Consider the following 10,171-nt stretch of genomic DNA (forward strand, 5'->3'; position numbering starts at 1 on the left):
TGAAACACGGGTAACATTTTCTAAATGTGGCTGTACATCAGCAGATTTTCTCTTATGTCAGTCAGTCACTTAATTAGCATGTCAGCAACCATTTTTTGATTAGTATCTAAACTTGCAAGGCACGTGCCCAGGGGCCCTGACCTCCATGTGGCCCCCATAGATTTTTATAGTCTCACTCCGATATCATTAACATGGCATAATTCATGACAAACTGTATAGAATTGCATGGAATTTGTTATAAAACTGCTAAATGTTCTCTCCACCCCATGGCAAAATGTGTAGAATTGCAGAAAACTTGCTTTAAACCTTCAAATAATTTTTCTCCACCACATGGCAAAATGGGAAGAAATGTACTTTTTAATATACTTAAAACAATTCTCTCCACCATCAAGGGAGCAACAAAAATGTTTTGCCCGCAAGGTGTGCGGCCCCCCAACCAAATCTCATTCAGGGCCCAAAAAAGGCAAGGACCGGTCCTGTGTGTGTGTTAATAACAAAAATAGCACAATCAAACGTTTTGCACAGGTAGGTCACTCAAGACTGACTTTCAAATTAGATGACTATCAGTGTCCTGAGGATGTCGGGAAACGCATTCAAAACCAGTCACTAGGGGCAAAATTGAGCACTATTACCATCAAGTAGGCTTGATTTTTAAGGCCTTATCTCACAAACTGCATTGTGCTCTTTTTGTCCAAATTCTGAAAAAATACAGATACCACTTTTGATGCACAGCAATTTTGTTCACACCAAGTCCAATGCACTTTTCCAAAACATTTGCATAATGTCATCAACGCTGCTGGGGCCATTCTTTACAGGCTATATGTTGTTCAAAGTGGCTGGAGAGGATGCAATTATTATTATTGTTTTTTAATTTCACCTTTATTTAACGAGGTAGGCTAATTGAGAACAAGTTTTCATTTGCAACTGCGACCTGGTCAAGAATGAAGCAAAGCAGTTTGACACATACAACAACACAGAGTTACACATGGAATAAACAAACACTGTCAATAACACAGTAGAAAAAGTCTATATACAGTGTGTGCAAATAAGGTAAGATAAGGGAGGTAAGGCAATAAACAAGCCATGGTGGCGAAGTAATTACAATATACCAATTATACACTGGAGTGATTGATGTGCAGAAGATGAATGTGCAAGTAGAGATACTGGGGTGCAAAGGAGCAAGGTAAATAAATAAATAAATGCAGTATGGGGATGAGGTAGTTGGATGGGCTATTTACAGATGGGCTATGTACAGGTGCAGTGATCTGTGAGCTGCTCTGACAGCTGGTGCTTAAAGTTAGTGATGGAGATATGAGTCTCCAGCTTCAGTAATGTTTGCAGTTTGTTCCAGTCAGTAGCAGCAGAGAACTGGAAGGAAAGGCGGACAAGGTAGGAATTGGCTTTGGGGTGACTAGTGAGATATACCTGCTGGAGCGCGTGCTACGGGTGGGTGCTGCTATGGTGACCAGTGAGCTGAGATAAGGTTGGGCTTTACCTAGCAGAGACTTGTAGATGACCTGGAGCCAGTGGGTTTGGTGACGAGTATGAAGCGAGGGCCAGCCAACGAGAGCATACAGGTCGTAATGGTGGGTAGTATATGGGGCTTTGGTGACAAAACGGATGGCATTGTGATAGACTGCATACAATTTGTTGAGTAGAGTGTTGGAGGCTATTTTGTAAATGACATCGCCAAAGTCGAGGATCGGTAGGATGGTCAGTTTTACGAGGGTATGTTTGGAAGCATGAGTGAAGGATGCTTTCTTGTGAAATAGGACGCTGATTCTAGATTTAATTTTGGATTGGAGATGTTTGATGTGAGTCTGGAGGGAGAGTTTACAGTCTGACCAGACACCTAGGTATTTGTAGATGTCCACATATTCTAAGTCAGAACCATCCAGAGTAGTGATGCTGGACGGGTGGGCAGGTGCGGGCAGTGATCGGTTGAAGAGCATGCAATTAGTTTTACTTGCATTTAAGAGCAGTTGGAGGCAACGGAAGGAGAGTTGTATGACATTGGAGCTCGTCTGGATGTTAGTTAACACAGTGTCCAAAGAAGGGCCAGAAGTATACAGGATTGTGTCTTCTGCATAGAGGTGGATCAGAGAATAACCAGAAGCAAGAGCGACATCATTGATGTATACAGAGAGGAGAGTCGGCCCGAGAACTGAACCCTGTGGCACCCCATAGAGACTGCCAGATTTCCGGACAACAAGCCCTCCGATTTGACACACTGATCTCTATCATAAAAGTAGAAAAGTAGTTGGTGAACCAGGCAAGGCAGTCATTTGAGAAACCAAGGCTGTTTAGTCTGCCAATAAGAGTGTGATGATTGACAGAGTCGAAAGCCTTGAACAGGTCGATGAATACGGCTGCACAGTAATATCTCTTATCGATGGCGGTTATGATATCGTTTAGGACCTTGAATGTGACTGAGGTGCACCCATGACCAGCTCTGAAACCTGATTGCATAGCGGAGAAGGTACGGTGGGATTCGAAATGGTTGGTAATCTGTTTGTTAACTTGTCTTTCGAAGACCTTAGAAAGGCAGGGTAGGATAGATATAGATCTATAGCTGATTGGGTCTAGAGTGTCTCCCCCTTTGAAGAGGGGGATGATCGCGGCAGTTTTCCAATCTTTGGGAATCTGAGACAATACGAAAGAGAGGTTGAACAGGCTCGTAATAGGCTAGTAATAGGGATTGCAACAATTTCAGCAGATAATTTTAGAGAGAGAGGGTGCAGTTTGTCTAGACCCACTGATTTGTAGGGGTCCAGATTTTACAGCTCTTTCAGAACATCAGCTATCTGGATTTGGGTGAAGGAGAAATGGGGAGGCTTGGGCGAATTGCTTTGGGGGGTGTCGGGCAGTTGACTGGGGTAGGGGTAGCCAGGTGGAAAGCATGGCCAGCCGTAGAAAAATACTTATTGAAATTCTCAATTGTATTGGATTTATCAGTGGTGACAGTGTTTCCTGGCTTCAGTGCAGTGGGCAGCTGGGAGGAGGTGCTCCTATTCTCCATGGACTTTACAGTGTCCCAGAACTTTTTTGAGTTTGCGCTACAGGATGCAAATTTATGTTTGAAAAAGCTAGCCTTAGCTTTCCTAACCGCCTGTGTATATTGCTTCCTAACTTCCCTGAAAAGTTGCATATCAAGGGCTATTTGATGCTAATGCAGTACGCCACAGGATGTTTTTGTGCTGGTCAAGGGCAGTCAGGTCTGGCATGGACCAAGGGCAATAATTTGTGTGAGATTGAGGGCATCAGGCTTAGATTGTAGGATGGCCGGGGTGTTAAGCATGTCCCAGTTTAGCACGAGCTCTAAACATAGATGGGGGGCAGTCAATTCACATATGATGTCCAGGGCACAGCTGGGGGCAGAGGGTGGTCTATAGCAAGCGGCAACGGTGAGAGACTTATTTCTGGAAAGGTGGATTTTTAAAAGTAGAATCTCAAATTGTTTGGGTACAGACCTGGATAGTAAGACAGAGCTCTGCAGGCTTTCTCTGCAGTAAATTGCTACTCCGCCCCCTTTGGCAGTTCTATCTTGTCAGAAAATGTTGTAGTTAGGGATGGAAATTTCTGGGTTTTTGGTGGTCTTCCTAAGCAAGGATTCAGACACGGCTACGACATCCGGGTTGGCAGTGTGCTAAAGCAGTGAATAAAACAAACTTAGGGAGGAGGCTTCTAATGTTAACATGCATGAAACCAAGGCTTTTATGGTTACAGAAGTCAACAAATAGGAGAGAAAATAGGAGAGATAATCATATCCTACAGGAAAAATAACATGCTACTTAAAATATTAGGATATAGGCTATTAATTCTATAGGATGAATCATGAAAGGAGCTTGGCTATGTTTAATTCAGTTGCACCCCATTTAATAAGAGAGGAATTGCAAAACTGGCTTCTGTCCTTATTCCTCACAGATACGCTGACCCTGATTTAAGAGATGAAGTCCAGACAGGCTTTTTTAGGAAACTTTCTGAATGGACATAGAGAATTAGAGAACTCGTACACGCCCACCCACCTGAAAGGACCCATCAATCAAAGCTGCACGCAGCGCATCTCACTCAGACACAGAAGCAAATTACATTTCTCCTTTCCCAAAAACATTTTAAAAACCTTGCCTTTTTCGGTAGTGTATCAAAAACGAGTCTACAATATCGGATAATGCTAAATCAATGTAGCCTATCATAAATTGACGAGGAAAGTTTTAAGGGGGAGATATAGCCTAGAGATAGCTGTGATATAGGCTATGAAGAAGAAATGAGAAAATATAAACATATTCATGTGACCTGTCCATAGCCTAATGAGTGAACAATGGGTGGTTATGTTCACACTACATTTTAATTACAGTGCTTTATCTAAATCTGGGCAACCACTTATTGATAAGTGTCAACTCTGGCGCATATTGTTTTGTCTCTGTCTTTTAGGCTTGCCTATAGCACAGGTGGTCTAGGCCTAGATTCACTTTAGCAGGCCTATAATATGTAGCCTAGTGGTTAGTGTTGGGCCAGTAACAAAAAGGTTGCTGGATTGAATCTTCTAGCTGACAAGGTGAAAATCTGTTCCCCTGGCCCTGAAGATGTGGATATCTATTAAGGCAGCCCCCCGCACCTCTCTGATTCAGATGGGTTGGGTTAAATGCAGAAGACATGTTTTAGTTGAAGGCATTCAGTTGTACAACTGACTAGGTATCCCCCTTTCCCCTAATATATAGGCCATATGAATTATGCATCAATATATTAACTTCTAACTCACAAATCTCTCTGTCTTCTTCACTGTTCCCTTCTTGCGCAATTCACGCATCTCCGCTGGCATCTCCATTGACATGTCTCTTCCCCCTCTCTCTAGCTCTTGAACATGTAGCCTATATAGACAATGAACAGCAATATAGTTTGAAACTTATTTCAATACATTTTTTAAAACTAATAAGCCTAGTCCTTTTGGAGGAGGTAGGCTACATATTGCTCTCTCAATTTCAATTTCCCCGCCAGTGTATTGCCAACTTTGTAGCCTATTTTATAGTCATTCGGCAAGCAAGAGGAGGGTCATAATCCCATGACTTTGTATCAGAGGGTTGCATGTTTGAGCCCAGTGCTGAACGCCAGTTTGAACACGAAATTTGATGTTTGGAGACACGTGGATAAACATATAATTCTGCTGTGAGACTGTGAGAGCCTGTTGGTTTTGCATGTACAGTTGTGGCCAAAAGATTTGAGAAGGACACATCTATTAATTTTCACAATGTCTGCTGCCTCAGTTTGTATGATGGCAATTTGCATATACTCCAGAATGTTATGAAGAGTGATCAGATGAATTTCAAAGTCCCTCTTTGCTATGCAAATTAACTGAATCCCCAAAAAACATTTCCACTGCATTTCAGCCCTGCCACAAAAGGACCAGCTGACATCATGTCAGTGATTCTCTCATTAACACAGGTGTGAGTGTTGACGAGGACAAGGCTGGAGATCACTCTGTCATGCTGATTGAGTTTGAATAACAGACTGGAAGCTTCAAAAGGAGGGTGGTGCTTGGAATCATTGTTCTTCCTCTGTCAACCATGGTTACCTGCAAGGAAACACGTGCCGTCATCATTGCTTTGCACAAAAAGGGCTTCACAGGGAAGGATATTGCTGCCAGTAAGATTGCACCAATATCCACCATTTATCGGATCATCAAGAACTTCAAGGAGAGCGGTTCAATTGTTGTGAAGAAGGCTTCAGGGTCCCAAGAAAGTCCAGCAAGCTCCAGGACTGTCTCCTAAAGTTGATTCAAATGCGGGATCGGGGCACCACCAGTACAGAGCTTGCTCAGGAATAGCAGCAGGCAGGTGTGAGTGCATCTGAAGACTTTTGGAGGATGGCTTGGTGTCAAGAAGGGCAGCAAAGAAGCCACTTCTCTCCAGGAAAAACACCAGGGACAGACTGATATTCTGCAAAAGGTACAGGGATTGTACTGCTGAGGACTGGGGTAAAGTCATTTTCTCTGATGAATCCCCTTTCCGATTGTTTGGGACATCCGGAAAAAAGCTTGTCCGGAGAAGACAAGGTGAGCTCTATCATCAGTCCTGTGTCATGCAAACAGTAAAGCATCCTGAGACCATTCATGTGTGGGGTTGCTTCTCAGCCAAGGAAGTGGGCTCACTCACAATTTTGCCTAAGAACACAGCCATGAATAAAGAATGGTACCAACACATTCTCCGAGAGCAACTTCTCCCAACCATCCAGGAACAGTTTGGTGACAAACAATGCCTTTTTCAGCATGATGGAGCACCTTGCCATAAGGCAAAAGTGATAACTAAGTGGCTCGGGGAACAAAAAACATTGATATTTTGGGTCCATGGCCAGGAAACTCCCCAGACATTAATCCCATTGAGAACTTGTGGTCAATCCTCAAGAGGCGGGTGGACAAACAAAAACCCACAAATTCTGATAAATTCCAAGCATTGATTATGCAAAAATGGGTTGCCATCAGTCAGGATGTGGCCCAGAAGTTAATTGACAGCATGCCAGGGTGAATTGCAGAGTTCTTGAAAAAGAATGATCAACACTGCAAATGTTGACTCTTTGCATCAACTTCATGTAATTGTCAATAAAAGCCTTTGACACTTATGAAATGCTTGTAATTATACTTAAGTTTTACATAGTAACATCTGACAAAAATATCTAAAGATGTCTAAAGCAGCAGACTTTGTGAAAATTAATATTTGTGTCATTCTCAAATCTTTTGGCCACGACTGTACAGTATATAATTCACTAGGACAGAGTTCATCGGGTATAGCTAGAAGATGTTGAATATTTTAACCACTTTACAGTAACACAGTACAGTATTCCAACTTCAATGATAACACAATTGAATCCGTTATCTTCTTGCTGATCTGATACAGGCCCAAGGACAGGGATTGGACTAGATAAGTAACTGAGTCATCTTATCTAATTGGGTGTTTTTAATCAGTGAATCAACCATATGTTTTAGATTAGTGCAAATGGTGATGCCTCTGCAGTTTGGTCTCGCAAAAACTCAGGAGAAATCAGTCAACCAGTAAAATAAAGCTGGACCTATTGGTAATGGTCCTATCATAGATTGACAGTGTGGTCAAAATAATTATCTTGCCTCTGCTGTGAGAATCCCATTGAGGACAAAGGAGAAAGCATTTGATACACAATAGCAAGCTACATTACATAAACAAAAGTCTATGGACACCTGCTCGTTGAACATCTCATTCCAAAACCATTGGCATTAATATGGAGTTGGTCCTCTCTTTACTGCTATAACATCCTCCACTCTTCTGGGAATTGATATTGGAACATTGCTGCGTGGACTTGTTTCCATTCAGCCATAAGAGCATTAGTGAGGTTAGTGAGATTAGGCCTGACTCACAGCCAGCATTCCAATTTATCCCAAAGGTGTTTGATGGGGTTGGGACCAGGGCTCTGTGCAGGCCAGTCAAGTTCTTCCACACCGATCTCGTCAAACCATTTCTGAATGGACCTAGCTTTGTGCACAGGGGCATTGTCATGCTGAAACAGGAAAGGGCCTTCCACAAAATGTTGCCACAAAGTAGGAACCACAGAATCATCTAGAATGTCATTGTATGCTGTAGCGTTAAGATTCCCTTCACTGGAACTAATGGGCCTGGCACGAACCATGAAAAACAGGCCCAGACCATTATTCCTCTTCCACCAAACTTTACAGTTGGCACTATGCATTGGGGCAGGTAGCATTCTCCTGGCATCTGCCAAACCCAGATTTGTACATTGGATAGCCAGATGGTGAAGCGTAATTCATCACTCCAGAGATCGCCTTTCCACTGCTCCAGAATCCAATTGTGTCTAGCACTACACCAATCCAGCCGGCGCTTGGCATTGCGCATGGTGATCTTACTGTAGGTGTGCGGCTGCTCGGCTAAGGAAACCCATTTCATGTAGCTCCCGACGAACAGTTCTTGTGCCGACGTTGCTTCCAGAGGCAGTTTGGAATTTGGTTGTGAGTGTTGCATTTTTACACGCTACGCGCTTCAGCACTCAGGTCCCGTTTTGTTAGCTTATGTGGCCTACCACTTCACCGCTTAGCGGTTGTTGCTACTAAATGTTGCCACTTCACAATAACAGCACTTGCAATTGACCGGGGCAGCTCTAGTAGGGGAAAAAGTTGACGAACTGACTTATTGGAAAAGTGGCATCCTATGCCGATGCCACGTTAAAAGCCACGGAGCTCTTCAGTAAGGCCATTCTATTGCAAATGTTTGTCTATGGAGATTGCATGGCGGTGTGCTTGATTTTATACATCTGTCAGCAACGGGTGTGACTAAAATTGCTGAATCCACTAATTTGTAGGGGTGACCATATACTGTTGTATATAAAGTGTAGCTAGAGAGCATTCCATGAGGAAAGGACATTTGGATAATACAAAGACAGTTAAAGCAACATTTGGCTGTGGAGAGGGGACTCTCCTCTCTAGAAAAACACAGTTATACTTTATACAGTGGAGATAGCCAATTATCAGTTATTTTCACAATCAATCTTTTTCAGATCTGATCAAAAATGTGGAAAAAAATATCAGAATTGTGCTGTGTCCCGTGTTGCTCAGTTGGTAGAGCATGCCAGAGCATGGCACTTGCAAAGCCAGGGTTGTGGGTTGGTATCCCATGGGGGAATCACACGAGTCCATCTGACCTTTGTGTAAACACACACGAGTAATGGATGATCATTGAATACACACCCAGTACGCCACACCTTGGGAGTTCTTATTAGTGTGACTGACACATTTCTATTCAGCCCTGACAAGAGCTTCATTCGGCAGACAAAGACATCTGGTGCGAGATCATCTGAACTCTGATGACTGTTTAGTGTTTAGAGTTAATGATCTCACGTTACACACACAAATCCAGGAAATTGGCACAGCCTCTTTGTGTACACTGTACATGTCTGGATTTCAATACTCTCAATGCTTCAGCATTTTGCCTTTGAAATAACTATTTCAGCCATATGTCTAACATTTTAAAAAGCATGCAGGACAAGACCTTTGTTCCACTAATTGGTATTTTGACCAATCACCTCAGTTATTTACACATTCAATCTTTTTCAGATCTTATCTGATTGATCAAAAGACCAAAGATGTGAAAAAAATATCAGAATTGAGCTGTGTCCTGTGTGGTGCAGTTGGCAGAGCGTGGCAGAGCATGGCACTTGCAAAGCCAGGGTTGTGGGTTGGATTCCCATGGACAAATGAAATGGTATGTACTCACTACTGTAAGTTTCTCTCAATAAAAGTGTCTGCTGAATGTGAAAAAATATCAGAATTGAGTTATCTGTTTAAATGTAGCCTCTGATTGGTCAAAAGACCAAAGAGGAGAATAAAAGATCAGGAATGAGTTGCCCGTGTAAACACAGCCTCTAAACAGTATAGCATGACTGGTTAAAAATGGCGCTGGAGTTGAAGGCAGATGTTTTACGTGTCCCCAACCGATTGTGTTTGTTGATTTGCATTGTTTATAACTTATTTTTTTACTAATTTTGAACATAATGTTGCCACTACCATCTCTTATGACAGAAACAACTTCTGGACATCAGGACTGTGATGACTCACCACGGACTGGCAGAATCCTTTTTTTCCTTTAACGAGTCTGATGAGCCCGAAGCAAATGATATCCTGCTTTCTCGGGAACAGGCCCAGATCCCCGTAATTTGCGTGAAGAGGAGGCAGAGAAAAAGGGACCAGAGGGCGGCCTGCCTTCTGAGAATTCATAGGCGATCGAATAAACGCCCACTTCCTTCCATTCTGCTAACAAACGTGCAATCTTTGGAGAATAAAATCGATGAGAGGGACTCTAACCCGGAAGCTTACAATAAATCCTGCTATGCCCTCAGACAAAACATCAATCAGGCAAAGCGTCAATACAGGACTAAGATCGAATCGTACTACACCGGCTCTGGCGCTCGTCAGATGTGGCAGGGCTTGCAAACCATTACAGACCGCAATGGGAAGCACACCCGAGAGCTACCCAGTGACACGAGCCTATCAGACGAGCTAAACTACTTCTATGCTCGCTTTGAGGCAAATAACACTGAAACATGCATGATAGCACCAGCTGTTACGGCTCTCCACAGCCGATGTGAGTAAGACCTTTAAACAGGTCAACATTCACAAGGCCGCAGGGCCAGACGGATT

The sequence above is a fragment of the Oncorhynchus masou genome, chromosome 24, assembly GCF_036934945.1.
Source record: "Oncorhynchus masou masou isolate Uvic2021 chromosome 24, UVic_Omas_1.1, whole genome shotgun sequence".
Classification (NCBI taxonomy): domain Eukaryota; kingdom Metazoa; phylum Chordata; class Actinopteri; order Salmoniformes; family Salmonidae; genus Oncorhynchus; species Oncorhynchus masou.